Genomic DNA, 20,773 nt, shown 5'->3' on the forward strand with positions numbered 1-20,773 from the left:
AATTTATTGCTTTAATATATGATAATAATTAATATTAACAAATAATAACGACTGATCTTGCCTTGGGCCCTATTAAAAATTATGCACATGACAAAATTTGATTTAAAAAAAAAAAAAAAAAACTCCACTTTTCAATTATAAATAATTATTTAAATCATTATGAAAATTTCTAAAATAAATAATTAATATCAAGTTATTAAATTGATGAATGGAACTATCAAAATCATCAGAGTGATCAAGGCTTGAGTAATGATAAACATTTTGAATGAACAACCTATAGAGTCATGTGAATAGGTTATACAAGTCATCAAAGCCGCTGTCATGTGCTAACTCTTGGCCTATTTTACAAAGCATTGTGTCATGTCATGTCATATTGCATTTGTATTAAATTGTCTCATCCAACTATTTGATGTAACCAGTTACTTTTAGTAACTTGGTATTGATTCCAATAAAAATGTTTTATATTTAAAACTTTTAAACAAAGTCTATTGTACCCTTTGTTGTATTATTAATTATTGAAAAAATTAACTAATTGGAAATAAAAATGTAGCAAATATAATATTTTTTATTAATTAATAATATAATGAATATGGTAGAAAATTAGAAATTTTAAGAGTACATAATACATTAATAAATTTATATTATCTTATCTCCCGAAATCTATTGAATGAATCCATGATAGCTTGACCCGAAATCTCCTGTCTTGTAAGTCTCAGTCCATAAAACATTGACCTGAAATAAATTTATGCTCTCAGTCTTGGACTAAAGAACTTTGCAGAAAATTAGCGCACAACTTTTCTTTCAATTGTTTATTTTTATTTATTTTTTTATTTTTTTTTGGGTATCGGGAGGATAAAGAATCAATGATTGACTAATGACAATGAATTACGGTCAGAGTTGCAGCGGACAGACCAACGTTGTGGAAATTTGTTGGCACCGGTTGAAATTGGTGCCCATCACATACTCCATGTTTGCGCAGATTTTGCACAGATTTCTTTTGCGTACGAGAACGTTCAATGACGTATGTTTGGGTCAAGATTCTATTGACTTCAGACATATCTCGCCTGTCGAATAGACTTCTTATAAAAGTGGCATGTAAAATTTAAACACATGTTTAGCCACTTTAACCGTTCACTCATCAAGATTTTTCTCGTCTCCCGTGAAAGCTCAATTTATCGTACTAATCTAAAGCATACTTTATGAATAAGATTTTTCTTATTAATAATCTAAGTAATCTAAATACTGGATTATTTGACTTTCTACACTATCAAATTGTGCTCTGACCAAACATATAATTTTCTTTTGTTTTTAAACATCGTATTAAATACTACACTAACAATAGATGACAGGCCACATATTGATAGGTTTTTGAGGACGTCCACTCCTTTACCATCCAGTCTCAAAGGATTAAAATGCAATGACTTGACTTATTTATACCCCATCTCATATTTTAACTGATTCCCACCGTGCGTCCCCCTGCCCTGGCCCAGTCTGTCATGGCTACTCTTCTGTTCATCATGCTCTACGTCTTTCCAGCCTCCGCTCTGAATATCTCCCAACAGCAACAATTGCTCTTGCAATTCAAAGCGACTATAATTTCGCCCAACGCCTCTGCACTACCTGATTGGACCACCCTGCACCCGCTCTGTAATTGGTCTGCCGTTACCTGCGATCCCTCCTTTCACTCGGTCGTCGCCCTCAACTTATCAAATATGAATTTAGATGGCACCATCTCTCCCCTGCTGGGTAATCTCACCTCTCTTCAATCCCTCGACCTCTCACAGAATGCCCTCACCGGTACCATTCCTCCTCAACTCGGCCAACTTACCCATCTTCTGGTTCTCTGGCTATGGGACAATCAGTTACAAGGAACAATTCCCGCCTCTCTTTCTCCTTGTCACAGTTTGTATGACCTGAATCTCAGAGTTAACCAACTACATGGCAGCATTCCGGCTGAGCTGAGTCTCCTTTCAAGTTTGAAGTTCCTTTATTTGGGAATGAACAATATCACAGGTGTCATTTTCCCTTCTTTCAAAAATCTGTTCTCTTTAGTTGAATTGGAATTGAACGAAAATGATCTGTCAGGCACAATTCCTTCCGAATTGGGAGCCCTGCCTCAACTACAGAGCCTCGACCTTTCCGGGAATCAGCTGTCGGGTCCCATCCCCCCCGAGTTGGGTATGCTCGCTCACCTGCAGTTTCTTTACCTCGGGGGAAATAACTTGTCAGGCACCATTCCCACATCTTTAACAAATCTTTCAACCCTGACTGTATTAGCGCTACATCTAAACCAGCTTAGTGGACATATTCCGTGGGACTTTGGTAACAAGCTCTCCAATTTGCAAATCCTCTCTTTAGGGGGAAATAACTTGTCAGGCACCATTCCCACATCTTTAACAAATCTTACAAATCTTTCAACCCTGACTGAATTACTGCTACCTCTAAACCAGCTTAGTGGTCATATTCCGTGGGCCTTTGGTACCAAGCTCTCCAATTTGCAACGCCTCTCTTTATGGGGAAATCAGCTTAGCGGTCATATACCAAACTCCCTTGGAAATTGTTCCAACCTCACAGAACTTCAGTTATCTGTAAACCAGCTCAGTGGAATGGTGCCAATCGAGCTGGGTAAGTTAACCTTCCTTACCCAGCTTAACCTACGTACGAATCAACTTGTTAGTGGTAGCAGTAACGAATTGGCCTTCCTAACATCTCTCACAAATTGCTCCCACTTGCAAGAAATAATAGTGAATAATAATCATCTCACTGGTATGTTGCCCCAATCCATAAGCCAACTGTCTTCTAGTCTCAATTACTTGGTTTTGTCAAACAACACGATAAGCGGAAGCATACCATAGCAGATTGCCAATCTAACAAATTTGACCTATTTAGGTTTAAGCAATAATCTTTTCAGTGGCAATATTCCATCTGAAATCAAAAGATTCCAGAAGTTGGAAAGATTGTTGTTGGGTGGGAACAAATTAGAAGGAAGCATTCCAAGTGAGATAGGCCAGATGCAACATCTGGGACTCCTAAATCTTAGTCATAACCAGCTATTTGGAGAAATACCAGATTCACTTTGTATTCCCCAACAGTTAAGACGCCTTTTACTTCAGCACAACAGCTTGTCAGGAGAGATCCCTGTTAGTTTATCAGGGTGTCAGAAGTTGGAGCTGATTGACTTATCTTACAATAAACTGGTGGGAAGGATACCTCCTGATGTCATTGCCAGCTTTCAAAATCTGGCATTCTACCTCAACCTTTCATGGAATTCTCTGGAAGGGTCCTTGCCACTGGAGATTAGTAAAATTGCAATGGCTCAGGCCATAGACATCTCCGGAAATCGACTTACTGGGCTGATTCCGAGATCTCTAGGAGACTGCACAGAATTAGAGCATCTCAATCTGTCTCACAATGCCTTTGAAGGTCCAGTTCCAGATTCAATCTCCAAATTACAAAATCTCCTAGAAATGGATCTTTCTTGCAATTCTTTATCAGGTTCACTGCCAAAGTCCCTAACAACATTGAAAGCAATTGAGTACATGAATGTTTCTTTCAATAATTTGTCAGGGCAGATTCCACCAGGAGGGTTGTTTCCAAATAGAACTGTTATAGTGTTGTTGATGGGAAACGCTGGCCTCTGTGGTCCAACGAACTATTCATTGCCTCCATGCCCAAAGAAGATTCATGAAAAGCATTCATTGCTTAAGAAAATAGCCTTATCAGTTGTTGGAATAATTGGGTTTATATTGTGCTCCTTTTTCTTAGGAGTTCTGTGGAGACATAAATTTTCAAACCAGCTATTACATCCCACAAACTTTATTTTTCAGCGGCTTAGCTATCAAAAATTTTCTTATAAAGAGCTTGTAATTGCAACAGCTGATTTCGATTAGTCAAACTTGCTTGGAACGGGTAACTTTGGATCAGTCTACAAAGGCATTTTGAGGGATGGTAAGATAGTTGCAATCAAGGCTCTTAATCTGCAGAATGAAGACGGTCAGAAGAGCTTCAAAACAGAATGCAAAGTGCTAGGGAGGATTCGACACTGAAACCTCATTAAAATCCTCAGTGCGTTTTCCTACCCTGGCTTTGAAGGTTTAGTTCTTCAATTTGCATCAAATGGGAGCTTGGAGAAACATTTGCATCCTGATAGGGACGGTCAGGAAATTTGTAACTTGGGATTGAGTGACTGTTTGAGCATTGCTGTTGATGTTGCCCATGGATTTGAATATTTACATCATGATTGCCCTCTGCAAATTGTGCACTGTGATCTGAAGCCTAGCAATGTGCTGCTGGACGACAACATGACAGCCCTTGTGACTGATTTTGGTATATGCCGTTTGACCACTACAAACTCTATAGATTCTCTTAGTGCAACGACATTTGCGCTCAAAGGGTCTATTGGGTATATTGCTCCAGGTAGTTTTTTTATGTTCTTCTATAATATATGTACAATATCATTTTCTTTTAATAGCCTTTATAGATTTTTCATCAATGAAATTGATATTGATTGCAGAGTACGGATTGTGCGATGGTATTTCTACAAAGGGAGATGTTTACAGTTATGGAATTCTGATACTAGAGATGGTTACAAGGAAGAGGCCAAGTGATGACATGTTCGTGGGAAACCTAAACTTGCAAAAGTGGGTAAGGTCAGCTTTACCAGACAGAGTGGCAGATATAGTTGATAGCCAGCTATTGAGAGATGCGAATGAAAACATGGAAAACAATGGATGTCTTCTTTCTTTCATTCATCTTGGTTTGCTTTGTGCCAGTGAATCCCCAAGAGAACGACCTTCCACGAGAGACGTAGCGAGGTTCTTGGAGAGTCTGAAGACATCTTTAATGGGAGGTGCAGCTGCTTCTAATTTTACATCTACCATATCAGACCTCCTTGGTAATACCAATCGTGCAGAAACATTGGCATCTGACAGTCAAAGCTCTACGTTTTAGATGTTCACTGATTTGATAGAGAGATTTCATCCTTTACGTTTGCTGGTTTCAAGTTCGTCTTCCATCACAGGCTTGTCTTCTTTAATGTAGAATCCTCCTGAGGATAAATTATGTTTCTTTAAGCTTGTAAGCTGTTCAAATTGATCTATGTCCAATTGCATTATACTAGATTGAGAAAGTAGAATGCTGTCCATATATACTATGTTCCTTTCATAATAAACAGAAATGTAAGATTTTTTTCCCCTTTCATTCGTTGATATTTGCTTACCTCCGAGCTTAAAAGCATGACATCAATCTGGATGATCTGTTCATGTCCATAAAAGGATGAAGCATGAATAACAATATTCTGGGCCTCCTTTTTCAAAATTGTCTAAATCATTTGGAACAGTCAATAAACAATAGACCATTGAGCTGTTTGAAGAATTCATTAAATTTTAGATACTACCCTTTAGTTGATTGTTCAAAATCTTACACTATCCTAAATATCATCTGCCTAAGAAGGTTCTATAGCAGTATTGAAGAATTGTTTTGAATGCAATTTATTTAAGAATTCCATATCGCTCTGCAAAATGCTCGAGAAAGACGATAATTTGGTATTATCAGTATGGACTCTCGAGTGGATTTAAGTTCAGGCTATTATTATATTTCCTAAGTTTTGTACAGTTTTCAATTTTCTTTAGCTACCTTGGCAGAGACTAACAACATTGTGGCTTTGAGATAGAGGTTGCAATTATCTAGAACGGATTGGAAGTCCTAATGAACTGCATCCAATATCAGTAAGAACAGACTTCTTAAATAGCCTAAGATTATTGGTAATGTATAAATGTAAATGTTTGAATATTTGCACCTACGTATATAGTTAATACTGCTCTGATGTCTTTTACAATATCACCCAGACGCTGTGGATATTTTTAAAGGTGTCATTTTTCGCAACAGTTTATATATTTAGACACGGTCTCCTATCATGCACAGGATGCACCTTGTGTGTAATTCGATGCGAAAGGGATTTCGAATTTCTCTCATTTATCTCTGAAGGATAGTTGCATGGAATTTTTCCTCAACATGTAAGGATAGTTAAGGGAGATTGGTTTTATTTCAGTTCAATTTCTAGTAGAAATAACTCCAAAATATGACGCATAGACGAGGCATGCTAACTGTTTGACAATATGTTGTAAATAAATGAAGTCTTCTGGAATGAATAACGGATTGATGCGAGAACGAAATTCTCCCCTCACAGAATTCACAAACTATACAGACAGATTCTCTCTGCAACCAAATTTGAAATTCACAAACATAATTAGAAGAAAACAAAACAATATATCCAAACAAAATCCTCTCTTATTTATATGAGCCCAATCAGATGTTTACTGTAACTCTATCGTCTGTTCAATGTTATGCTCTGTTTTCGAATCACCAAACGAGTTCTGGCAGCTCATATGATCTTTTCACACATACTCAGCTTTGTCCTTTGCTCTTCCACTGTCTCACGCACTTGCACTCTTCAAATTGGCTGTAGTATCCCCAATTAGAACCGTATTTTAATATTCCCAATTAGAATTTAGAGTGAGCTGGGGATGGGAAATTTAACATGTTCTCTTCAATAGAATTCAAATATATAATATCCTACCAATCAGGAGTTCACTCAGTTCCCGCGATTCTTGGTAACAGTCTAATAGATTGTATTTCCTCTTATGAGTTCCAACGGATAATATCCCACATCGTCCTATTGGTTAGATATCCAAATGTATTAAAGCATCAACTCATTGTAATTGTGTCCTGAGATTGTAATGTCTGCTATGAATCACTTAGGCAGGGGCCCTATGAGGGGACTCCGACTTTATTTTTATGAAATAGATGAAATAGAGATTTTTACAGTTTTATAACTAATTGTTACACAAAATGTGAATATTTAGTCAAAAGGTGAATATTTAGTTCTTCCCTTCGACACGAAACTAATGAAATATGTGATTCCACATGAGTTACATAAATTTAAAAATTTGAAGATATATTAATGTTTTCAAAAGTTATATTAATTTGCATTTTTTTTGAAATTAGAAAATATAATTTTTTGAAAATTGTATTGGTCCATGATAAAAAACGACAATGAAAAAATTCAATTTTTTTTACCAAAAATACAAATATTTTCTAACAACTCTATTAATGAATGCATTAATTACAACTTTATTTTTTCCATATTTGTGACAAGGTTATTAACTTTTTGCAAAAACAATCATCTTTATCTTCCACTTCACAAATGAATGTCTAATCAATATTAATTATCCCTCTCTTTTTTCCTTACCAAGTTCAAATATAGAGTTAAATGTTTTATATTTCTTATTTTAAATATATTTATTATTAGTTTTACATTAATGTTTAGTTTTTGTAATTTGTAAAATGTTATTCAAATATAGATATTTTAATCAAATATAGAGTTAAATGTTTTGTATTTTTTATTTTAAATACATTTATTATTTAAGATACTTTATGAAGAAGAAGTCATATGAATTTATAGAGTTAAATGTTTTTAAAGTTGTATAATTTAGATATTTTAATTAATGAATGTCTAATCAATATTAATTATCACAATTTCAAATATAAAGTTAAATATTTTACATTTCTTATTTTAAATATATTTATTAGTTTTACATTGATGTTTATTTTTGCCAATTGTAAAATGTTATTTCTTTAAGTTTACACTATGTTTTACTAGCTACTATTTTACAATCTTGCTCTAATACTACCCCTCAAACTTAGTAGAGATTTTGGTAGTTTGAATAAATTAATCAACAATTTATTTTTTAATATTAAATATTTCAGCTTATAATTGAATTGGTAGAAATTGGTAGTTCATTCATATAATACCAGCTTTTATATATATATATATATATATATATATATATATATATATATATATATATATATATATATATATATATATATATATATATATATATATATATATATATATATATATATAAAGCCGAGAAAACTACAAATGAAACTTCAAAATAATTATGGTTTGTACATTATTCAATTTAAAAAAAAAAATTTAAAGATGGGATTGTAGTTAATTAAAATCCCATTAGTAAAACACAAAGGTGTTGACAAGATAGAGATCATTGCAAAAGCTACTTCATTCAACCATAAAAACATGAAGGCAAGATCTTTGGCGCATGTAGCCCTTATTTAAATTTGAATAGTAAATGTAAATCTTATAGTTTAATTTGTTTGTCACATGTTCATGGTGCAATGGTAATATACTACATAAGAGATGGACGAGCTAAATTGAAGGATCAGTGACTAATATCATCTATAGAGAGTGGATTACCATACAAAATATCCTTAGTGTCCATTTTTTCCATTTATGATCTTCTTTCAATTTATATCTTCACTTTTCTCACCGTGCTCTTGTTCAGCAACATGGGATATAATTGTTGGACAGCAACATGGGATATAATTATTGGACATGTTTTGAATAGTGAGCATCCTTTCAAAAATTTGTCCTCTTTAGTTTAATTGGATTTGGGAGAAATTGAGCTTTCAGGCTACATTCCTTCCAAATTGGGAATCCTACCTCAACTATAGTTGCTCACTCTTGGCTAGAATCAGCTATTAGGTCCCATCCCCTCTAAGTTGGGCATGCTCAATCTTTTACAAATACTCACCCTTTGGGGAAATAACTTATCGGGGACCCTTCCTAGCTCTTTAACAAATCTTTCCAGACTGATTGAATTAGATCTATGCCTAAAGAAACTGACTGGACCTTGGTACCAAGCTCTCCAATTTGCAAATCCTTAGTTTATGGGGAAATCAGCTTAATTTACAATTAAACTGGGAGTTGAATAGAAAAAAAACCTTTTTTGTTTGGTTGTGGGAATTGGCCGCATTTAGTAATACTGGAATAAGTTCACTTTTATAATTCACACATTCTTAAAATAATTTCTAGAATATCATTTAGACCCAAAGAGGAGTTGGAAGATGCGTCTTCTATGTTTGGTTGCAAGAATTGAAATTGGAATTGGAATAAGTATTTTTAAAATTTAAATACTTTAGCATCAAATGACATTAACAATTCTTTTTAGAGTTGGGCTTACTCAATACATTTGAAAAAAATCTGTTCAAACTCCTCGATTATGCCTCTATCATTGTCTATCTCACCACATTTCACCAAAAAATAACTTCCAATAATTTGGCTTATGCAACTAGGGTTAGACCTGATAAGATATAAAATTTGGTTTTTTAAAAATGGAATACGAATAGACTATTCCTATTCCATCTTTTAAGTAGGAATTTTGCTATGCTCATTTTGGGCTAAAAAAGAATTAATAAATTCTAATTCTACTTTTTCGTGTTTACAACCAAACGTTGAATTTTTGAATTCTAATAGTTAGATTTTTCCATTCCCATCAAATTCCAACTACCAAACGGAGTAAGGGAGAATAGTTGATCTTATGCTACGGGGAGCTTTTAAGAGAAAATATTTAACCAATTCATGGTATTTTTTTTCTTTTGTTTGATATTCTTATTCTTCTATGAGTCCTTAGGTAGGTTGGTAAGGTTTTTAGGATACTGTGGGTTAAAGTGTTCACTTTTAATAATTTGTGGAATAATTAGATTGCCAAATAAAAGTTGTGAGAACAAATGTTGTCAGGGTTTTAAAATATCATTGTTGTCTATGACATATATAAATTATATTTTTATTGTGTTTATTTATTATTTGAAATTTAAAAAATATATAAGATTTTTTATTTTTAATTAGTTAATAAACATTTTTAAAATTGCATCTTATATGATACATATATTGTTGTCTAAAATATCTAAGATTTGATGGTTTTCAAAATTGAAGGTCATTTGTTCTAACACTATCTTGGGCACTTACATTTTAGTGAGATTGGATCTATTGTCCACAACTAGAACTTGTGACCTTATTCCCAATTAGGATTTGGAGTGAGTTTTGGGATGGAAATTTAACTTAGTCTCTCTTCAATAGAATTTGAAAAATATATCATAAATCAGTATTTGATTCATAGATAGTAATGCCCTACCAAGGGCCCAAAAGAAATTAACCTGAAGGTTTACTAAGTTTGTCAAATGGTTTTTTAAAGATAATAATTAAACAACAATAGATATAATAGCAGAAGCAATAATTCACATACCTACAACCATCATAAATAGATTACATCTCTTAAGGGTCCCGTGATGTTGAATCATGTTTAATAATAAACTAATACACAACAAATTCACATCAGAGAATAATCACAAGTACAAATCCATTTAACTAATATACAATTACATAGGATTCCACTTGGCATAAACAAAATGCATAATCATCCACTGTACAAGTCATAGGGTATGAAAAGCTCAAACAGTATACATCATAAATAAAATACATCATCTCACAAGATCTCTAATAAACAAATACAATACAAAAGAATATAACCGTCCAACATAAATATAAGACCATATAGAACGGTTCAACTGCATAGGTACATCCAACAACTACATACAATTGCCAGATCTTAATGGTATAAGAAAAATGCACTGCCACCTGACCTCATGGAACCTAGATAGCCTACCCCACCGTGCTAAGGAGATAATCTCAAGTCCTAGATTGATAACAATCCACAAGTCATAACCAACATCTAGGTCAAAGAAACACCTGAAAGAAAACTATCTCAAAGGTACCAAGATATGTAATGCCTACCCCTAGTTTACTTTACAGATTGTAGTGTTAGATTCTCATAGGATTCTAGGAGTAAGCCTAAGTCTAGGGGGAGTGGATGTAATGCCTACCCCTAGACAACTCTTCTGTTGTATTATTAGATTTTTTTAGGCTAGTTTGATGATTGTGTTATATGATTAGTGATACTTGGTTACCGGATTTGATTAGATGTATTTCATACTCAATTTATATATTTGATGAGTTACTTATTTATTTCATGTATTCATGATTATTTACATAATCATATATGGAAGTTCAAATAGTGACTTTCAATTATTTCATGATGTTAGTTAGATGAATGGTATATATGTAGTTTTGATGGTTACTTAGCCCATACTTGAATGTATATGGTGTACTTGTCTATTTTACTTTATGATTGGTGTTCCTAATGTGGTTGAGAGAGGTAGTCATAGTCACCTGCTAATCAGGATCTCCACAATGCACCACTCCTTGCCATTGCCTATTAAGTTTAGAATATATATGTATGTACATACATGAATTTTATGCAAATTGTAGGTACTAAGTATCGACTTCCCTAAATTTTTAGGATGAGTGTACCCTATCATAGTATCTCAATGGTATAAGTGGGGAGATAATTCTTGAGTCCAAATCCTAACCTTAAGAAAATTGCCCAGAAAGTAGGAGGAGTATCTAAGTTGTTTACCTTCTAAATTCGTCAAGTGACATGAATTCATGATTTTGACGTTGGTTTTTTATTATGTTCTTTGTCTTTAGTTGAGTTATCATATTTAATCTTGTGGGTCTGTGATAATTTTCTATTTTAATTAAATCAAATTAAAAGAGTATTTATTGATTTAAATTAATTAAAATTTAATAAAGAAAATTCAATATTTAAGTAATTGAGAAATTAATTAAATAAATGAATTAAATTTTAAAGATTTAATTAAAATTCAAATTTTTGCATATTTATATTAATTGAATTTAATAACAATTATTTAGATGTTTTATTTTAATTATAAACTCTAAATAATATTATTAGTTAAATTAATAAATATATTATTAAGGTGTCGTGATTTAGTAAAATAGGTAAATGACCAAAGCCTTGTATTTATATTAATAATAATAAGAAATTACAGAGTTCTCCATTCAAATGGACATGGGTAGGAAAGAATGAGGTAAGAAATCCTCCAGTCTTGCTAGGGACCTAAGTCCTAGACATAATACAGTTTTAAAAGTGTCATTCCCTAATTTTAAATTTGAAATATATCTTTCAATTTGTGTGAAAATGTTTAGGAATTTATCGAATCATCCTGATTTGATGTTATAAATAGGAAGATTAGTGCCCATCACCTTAAGTATCACCCAATAATCTCAACTAATGAGAAATTTCTCTGCACACATACATTTCAAACTAGTATTTGTTTTAGTTAAAATATCTAGCAAAAAATGAGTGAAACTAATCTGTATTACTGTACTATTTTAATAACAAGTCGATAGTAATGTAAACCCAAACCATTTCTTAGAGCACTATCTAGTTTTAGCTAAAGTCCTTAGCCTAATAACATTTAAAAACATTATTACAATCTTATTTGAGATCAAGTTAATTTAATCTTCTTTCCTAACTAGTTTATTAGTAATCTAAATATTTCTATATTGATTACTTATTACAAGGTCCATATGAAACCACTGATTGAGAAATTTGCAATAACCTATGTTCTTTTGTGTGATGCGGAAATCATGCATGATCCCTAATCATTTTCATAGAAACTCATATCCAAAATTTAAATACAATGAGGCAATCATGAAAATGTCATAGTAATAGGGAGTTCTTGCAAAACTAAACCTAGTAAAAGGATTACCATGTTCTATCCTCTACCATACTGCTTATCTAAAAAGTGCATAAATTAAATTTCATATTTAAACAATGTTGAATTTACTAGGCTAATAAAGAGGTGTTTGCTAGATACAGGTGTGACAATGAAACCATGATCTCAATGATTCAAATGCTAAAATTATCATATTATTAATATACATTTTGAAGTTTACATTATAGGAACCATACTACTACCAAAATCTATTGCCAGGTAAGGAACCAAAAGTAACAACAAAAAGGCCACTCCTAGGGCCAATGCTAATACTATGCAACAATACATCCACTGTTAGATTGTGGTGACTGATCAGGAAAGTACCATACATACTTCATAATTAGTGGGGTTCAGGGCATCGCCTCAAATTTTTTTTTTTTGGTACTATTCACTATTCATAAATTCGCCACTAAAGTTATGGCTAATTATGGCTGACATTTTATAACTCTAAAGTGGTTTAATACTTGTATAAAAGGGTTTAGGGTTGGGTATTTTTTCATTATGTTTTGATGCGAAATTGGTTCTTGTGGCGGTATTGAGCTGTAAGGGATTACAGATTGTAATCAGGTTGTAATCACTGGATTGTATTAAGATCGGACTTTCTGTTTGGTGGACATAGCCCAGGGATTGGGTGAACCACGTTAAATCTTGGTGTCTTGTGTTAATTTTTGTGTGATCTATTATTTTTTGTTATTGGTTATATTTGCATGTAGTTTGTATTTCTTTCTATGGTTTATCCTAACAAGTGGTATCAGAGCGAGGTTGTCTTTCAGTTATCCTTTGTAGGAAAGTCTCATGGTTAAGTGGGAGTCTCACGGTTGAGTGGAAGTGATGGCAGATGAGGGTAAGCTAAGAGTTGACAGGTTTAATGGGCAACACCTCCAGTTATAGAAGATGCAAATAGAAGACTATCTATATCAAAAGGATTTATGGAAGCTGTTGGAAGGCAAAGCCAAGAATCAAGGAGCTATGTTAGAGGTTGAATGTGATCTTTTGGATAGAAAGGCACTTGGAAGCAGTCGATTATGCTTGGCACCATCGGTGGCATTTAATATTACAAAAGCAAAGATGATAGAAGATTTAATGAAAACCCCTGGCGACAGTGTATGAAAAGCCCTCCGCTTCAAACAAGGTATTTCTTTTGAAGTGTTTATTTAATATGAAAATGGCAGAAGGTGGATCTGTTGCAGATCATTTAAATGAGTTTAATACTATTACTAGTTAGTTATCTTCCATGGGTATCAATTTTGATGAAGAAATTAGGGCTCTCTTGATTTTGTGTTCTTTGCCTGAAAGCTGGAATGGCTTGGTAATGGTGGTCTGTAATTCTGTTCCTAGATCTAGTACCCTAAAATATGATGATGTGATCGATGCTGTTTTGAGTGAGGAAACTTGTAGGAAATCCTCAAGTGGATCTACATCAAGAAGTGCTTTGAATGCAAAAAGCAGGGCCAGAACGACTGAAAGAGGAAGTAACTCTAGAAATCATGGGAAATCAAGAGGAAAGTCAAAGGGGAGGAGGTCTCAATTGAGATGACCAAATGATTGCTGGTACTATGGGAAACCAGGGCACAAAAAGAAAGATTGCTGGAATCGAAAGAAAAATAAAGGAGATAAATCAGATGGAGACAAGGAGACAAATGTGGTAAGTAACAAATTCGAAGAGGATGCTTTGCTTCTATCTTTAGAGAGTGTTGATGGTTCATGGGTTTTAGATTCTGGTGCTTCATTTCATGCTACACCTCATAGAGGTTATTTCATTGATTATGTCCAAGGGGATTTTGGGCTTGTTTATTTAGGGGATAATGAACCCTGTCAGATTGTTGGAAAGGGAAAAATTAAAATTAAGTTGCAGAATGGGTATCATTGGCTACTACATGAGGTAAGACATGTTCCAAGGCTGAGTAGAAATTTAATTTAAGCCGGGCAACTCGGTGATGAGGGTTGTGTAGTTACTTTTAATGATAAAAATTGGAAGGTTTAAAAAGGTTCCCTTGTAGTAGCAAAAGGTGTGAAAGTAGGAACCTTATATCTTTGTACAGGTCATATTGTTCCTACTACTTTGATTGTTTCAGCAAAAAATGAATGTTCAGGAACAATTGCTGCAGTTGAGCAGGGAGAACAAATAACTGTTGTAGATTCTGATACAGTGTTGTGGCACAACAAACTTGGGCACATGAGTGAGAAAGGTATGAAAGTACTTCATTCAAAGAAAGTTTTACCAGGTCTAAAATGTGTTAATATGGATTTCTGTGAAAGTTGTGTGTATGGTAAACAAAAGAGAGTGAGTTTTGTAAAGACTGGGAAGGAAAACAAAAAGGAGAAATTAGAGCTTGTGCATACGAATGTATGGGGACCAGCTCGAGTATCTTCCCTTGGTGGCTCTCATTATTATGTTACATTTATTGATGACACAACTAGAAAAGTATGAGTTTATTTCCTTAGACAAAAATATGATGTATTTCAAAGTTTTAAGAAATGGAATGCTTGGTTGAAAATGAGACTGGTAGGAAATCAAAATGTCTCAAATCTAATAATGGTGGTGAGTATTACAGTCATGAATTTGAATATTATTGCTCCACTAATGGTATTCATAGACAGAACACTATTCCAAGGACTCTACAGGAAAATGGAGTGGCTGAACGCATGAACATGACTATAATGGAGTGTGCAAGGAGCATGAGGTTGCATGTTGGGTTGCCCTTACAAATGTGGGTAGAGGCTATCAATACTATAGCATATTTGATTAATAGACATCCCTCTACTCATTTGGGCTGTGGTATTCCAGAGGAAGCATGGACTGGTAAGAAGGTGAGTTATTCTTTTCTCAAAACCTTCGGTTGTGAAGATTTTGCTCATATAGACTCTGAAAATAGAGCCAAGCTAGAAGCTAAATCAAAGAAATGTGTCTTTGTTGGATATGACAATAATGAATTTGGTTATAGGCTTTGGGATTTTGAAAACCTTAAAATTGTTAGAAGTCACGATGTCATATTCAATGAAAATGTTTTGTACAAAGATCTGTTGCAGCAACATGAGAAGAAAGAAGATGATTATGTAGTGCTGGATGATAGTCCAAAAGCAAATTTTCCAGCCATTCCTCATGATGTGCAACAACTGCAACAACAAATACCACACACACTAGTGAATGTGAGACGATCAACGAGGCAAATTAGACCTCCACAAAGATTTTCTCCCTCTTTGTATTCTATTTTACGTACTGATGCTAGTGAAGCTGAAAGTTATGATGAAGCTGTGCAGGTGGATACTAACATTCAGTGGGAGTCTACAATGAAAGATGAAATGGACTCTTTGCTACAGAATAAGACATGGGATCTATACAAGTTGCCTGCAGGTAAAAAGGCTTTATAGAATAAGTGGGTTTACAGGTTGAAAGAAGAAGGAGGTAAGAAAATATTTAAGGCCAGGTTAGTTGTAAAAGGATTTGCGCAGAAAAAGGGAATTGATTTTGATGAGATATTTTCTCCTATTGTTAAAATGACTTCTATCCATACTATTTTAAGTCTTGTGGCTACTGAAGATTTGCATTTAGAGAAGTTGGATGTTAAAACAACCTTTCTTCATGGTGATTTGGATGAAGAAATATATATGGCCCAGCCATGAGGATTTGAGGTCAAAGGTAAGGACAACTTAGTGTGCAAATTGCAGAAAAGTTTATATGGCTTGAAGGAAGCACCTCAGCAATGGTATCTAAAATTTGATAGGTTTATGCATGAGCATGGCTATAACAGGTGTCATTCAGATTATTGTGTTTATTTTAAGAGGTTGGATGATGATAGCTACATTATTTTATCTCTATATGTCGATGATATGCTTGTAGCTGGGTCTAACATGGATCATATTAAGGGGTTGATATGCCAGTTAGCACATGCATTTGCTATGAAGGATTTGGGGGCAGCAAAAAAAATCCTTGGTATGAAGATTTGCAGAGATAGGAAGAACAGAACATTGACGCTATCTCAAGCTAATTATGTTGAGAAGGTGTTGCAACGTTTCTCTATGGAGAATGCTAAAGCTGTCAGCACACCTTTACCTGGTCATTTGAAATTGACTAAGGAGATGTGTCCCAAGACATAGGAAGAGGAGGATAAGATGTCCAAGGTACCCTATGCTTCAGCTATAGGAAGCTTGATGTATGCTATGGTATGCACTAGGCTAGATATTGCACATGCAGTGGGAGTCGTTAGCAGGTATATGAGTCATCTAGGATTTCAGCATTGGAATGTTGTCAAGTGGATTCTTCGATATTTGAGAGGAACATCCATTAATTTTTTACACTTTGGGGGCTCTACTACTTATTTAAAGGGCTATGTTGACTCAAATTTGGTAGGGGATATTGATACCAGGTAGAGTACTACAGGTTATGCCTTTACTGTTGGTGGGGCAGCTGTGAGCTGGGTTTATAGGTTACAAAAGATTAATGCTCTATCCACTACAAAGGCAGAGTATGTTACTGCTACTGAGGTAGCCAAGGAGATGATATGGCTTTAGTTCTTCTTGGAAGAATTGGGACATCCTCAAAAGGATAATTATTTGTTCACAGATAGCTAGAGTTTCATTCATCTTGCTAAGAATTCAGCTCTGCATTCTAAGATGAAACACATACAGTTGTGGTACCATTTCATTTGGTCAATTTTGGAGAATGGATAGTTAAAGCTGGAGAAGATACATACTAATGACAATCCAACAAATATGTTGACAAAGGTCGTAACAAGGGAGAAGCTAAACTCCTCTTCAGCTTCGGTTGGTCTTTTAGACTGAACATGAATAAAAGAACAACAGAGTCCAGGGTGGTTTGACCCAGTGGGAGCCCCATCTAGTAGTGGTATTGCTATAGGATCAGTCTCCAAGTGGGAGATTGTTGTTTAGTGTGGAGCCTGATCAGTCCCCAAGTGGGAGATTGTTAGATTTTGGTGACTGATCTGGAAAGTATTGTACATACTTCATAATTAGTGGGGTTTGGGGCATCGCCTCATAAATTTTTTTTTGGTACTATTCGCCATTCGTAGATTCACCACTAAAGTTATGGCTAATTATGACCGACATGTTATAACCCTAAAGTGGTTTAATACTTGTATAAAAGGGTTTAGGATTGGGTATTTTTTTCATTATGTTGTGATGTGAAATTGGTTCTTGTGGCGATATTGAGCTATAAGGGATTACGGATTGTAATCAGATTGTAATAAGATCGAACTTGTTGTTTGGTGGACGTAGCCCAAGGATTAGGTGAACCACATTAAATCTTGGTGCCTTGTGTTCATTTTTGTCTAATCTATTATTTTCTGTTATTGGTTATATTTGCATGTAGTTTTTATTTCTGTCCGTGGTTTATCCTAACATCCACTATGCCTAATAAAAACTATACCCACACCAGGAGAGGATAGATAAATATAGAGAAAGATCAAGAACAAAACCTAAGCCACTAGAATATATTTTTAATGCCGAGCTTCCTCCTCCTTCTAGCAGACCATTACAATGTCTTTGGCTTTGTCCACATCATTTGTTCTTGAATCTTATGGGAACACATTCACCATGATTTCTCAGCTAAACTTAGTGAAATTGGGAAATATGAAATTAACCTACCAAGATCCTCAAAATTGATGTCTAACTCTACGTAGTCTTCAAATTCTTGTAGAAAATTAATCAACCAATCCTTGCTAGGGTCTTCACAAAATCCTCCATCTCAAGAGGAAATTGATATATAGGCCTCTATTTTTGTTGATGCTTTGAAGAACTCTATATTGTCCCTAATATACATCAACAATCTTTTGGCAACATTAACATTTTGTAGCTTGTAGCTCCCCTAGGTTGTATGTCATATAAACCTTAGGGAGCGGGATGCGCAACTTCTCATCCATGCTAAAAAAAAATTTTATATACCTACTAGCCAAGTAAGATCAAAGATGTTATAACATAGCCTAACTATTTCCCCTTTCTCAATATTAGCCCTAGCCAAGAAACCTATAAATGAGCCTATGATAGAGCTATTTGTTTTCTAGGTATAGTCATAATTAAATAATTTCTCCCCAATAACCTAGGCGATAGAAAACCTAGACACATCATCTACCAAAGTTAGGATCCTATTCCACCTCTCCTATTTTATAGACCCTCTAAATGCCATAGTCCTCTTTTCCAGAGCATGAAAGAGGGCAATTGAAGACTCCATATTAATATAATTCCTACAACAATTCCTAAGAGATAAGACCCATAAATTTTTTTAGGGAGCTAAGCCTTAAATAACAGACAATAGTTCTCAAGGTACTAGCAATGATTAATGTGAGATTCACATGCTTGAAGAAAATTATGGCGTGATATTATATTGTCATGGTTAAACCTAATGTTTAATGATTTTTTTCCTTGAAACTAATGAGTAATAATAGAGTCATATAGGAGTAATTGTGATAATTGCTCCTTTTAATGATGCAAAAGTGATTCTCAATTTTGCCTAAAATCTAGGCTTGTCTCTTCTCTTATCACTTAGAACTTTTGTTTTTTTTTAATTCTAAGCTGCTATATGCATAAAATATTCTCCTTCCACTCCTTGAATAGCTAACTTATCAACTTTTATATTACCTTCACAAAAAATATGTTGAATTCTAATCTCCTTGAATTGATATATTAGACTAAGAACACTTTCAAGTTTTACATTTAACACCTGGTTTGGTATCTGAGACTTTCTAACTAAATTCAAAATAATTTATGAGTCTCCTTCAATGATTAATTTTGTAATCTTCATTTTTAAGATTAGTCTTAAACCTTCTTTTAATGCTTCTAGTTCAACTATGTTATTTGTTACAATACCCAATGGTTTGAGTCTTTTTATTATCCATTCTCTATAATTTTATTTCACTATACATCCCAACTATGCTTTCCCCAGATTCCCTCTAGATGCTCCATAAAATTTTAAATTTTTCCACCCTATCGGGGGTGCTACCCATTTGCACTCTTTCCTAGCAATTATATCCTTTTTAGGGTAAACTAAGGGGGATTAATTAGATGATGCCAATTTTTCCTCATAATCCCATCCCATTCTAAAAATGTCCCTTCAACTTTAATTGTATTCCTAAGATGACAATTTACAACTTGTGTGATCATTGCCTCAACTTTATTGAGAAATGATGACTTGCTAAATTCTACATTTTGAAATATTTGTCTATTTTTGTCCTTTCATATTCCCCACGTAATGATAACCGATATGATATTCCAAAATTTATCATAAATGTTACCCTTTTTCTTGATAGGCCATTGCTAGAGGAGGCCTTGAAGATCTTGGGGGAGGGGAGATGTCTAGTTCAACTTGTTCTTAATCCAACACTAGCAATCTTGTGCAAAAGGGCACTTGAATAAAATATGCTCCATAGTTTTTGAATTAGCCTTGCAAAGGATACATCTAGATGGACCTTCAAATCCCATTTAATAAAATTTTTCAATTGTGAATATCCTATTTTGGATTGGTTCCCAAAGAAAGATACCTACCTTAGGCAGACAAGTTGCATCCCAACATAAATCTAGAGGGATATTAATATTTTCGTATCTTTGTGAGTTGATGATATGGTTATATCCTAGCTTAACTTTGTATAGTCCATCTTTAGATGCTCCCCATATTATTTTATATTTATGGTTATTATTATTCATCGTTCTTTCCTTGAGGATTTTTTTAAGGATGGTTTTGTCAATTATCAATTTATTATATTATCCAATGATTTAGAGGTCCATGTCTGTAACCCATCAATCCTTTCCAAGTCTTTAGCATATGAAACCTTTTGACTCCATAGATTGACTAAATTTAATGAAATAACTTGGACAATAGAAGAAATAATATAAAAAAATTATATAAATACTTGATAATAATTGAGACTAGTAGGCCACTTCGAAGGGGCAACCTCCAAATATCTCCAATGAGAACACACTTCACAATATGATATTCAAATAAGACTCACAATCTCCTATATATACCTAATTATGATTATAATGAATAGACACAACCCTACATAACATCTAGGCTAAGCTACCTACCTAAATAATAATATAATAATGATAACATGAATTAATTAAGGATTAAGATAGCCACAAGTTGACTATTCATAACCCTATATACACCAATATTAAGGGCATAGCATGCCCCCTCTCTTCAAAGAAGTATTTTACTCAATGCTAACCAACTGTGGATTCTTTTGAATGAACTCCTCATCCTCCCATGTGGGGCCTCTTTAACTAGTAAATTCTTCCATTGGATGAGGTACTAGGTAAAGGT

At 34.0% G+C, this 20,773-nt stretch overlaps 1 pseudogene across 1 annotated transcript; it reads left to right on the forward strand.

Moving 5' to 3' along the window:
- Window positions 1–1,494: 1,494 nt before the first annotated feature.
- On the forward strand, window positions 1,495–5,092 carry LOC149569256 (uncharacterized; annotated as a pseudogene). Its single transcript, XR_016361739.1, has 2 exons — window positions 1,495–4,416; window positions 4,514–5,092. The product of XR_016361739.1 is annotated as an uncharacterized LOC149569256 (transcript).
- Window positions 5,093–20,773: the final 15,681 nt, after the last annotated feature.

Source organism: Cupressus sempervirens, chromosome 3 (genome assembly GCF_028749045.1).
Source record: "Cupressus sempervirens isolate cs-2001-9-10 chromosome 3, ASM2874904v1, whole genome shotgun sequence".
Lineage (NCBI taxonomy): Eukaryota > Viridiplantae > Streptophyta > Pinopsida > Cupressales > Cupressaceae > Cupressus > Cupressus sempervirens.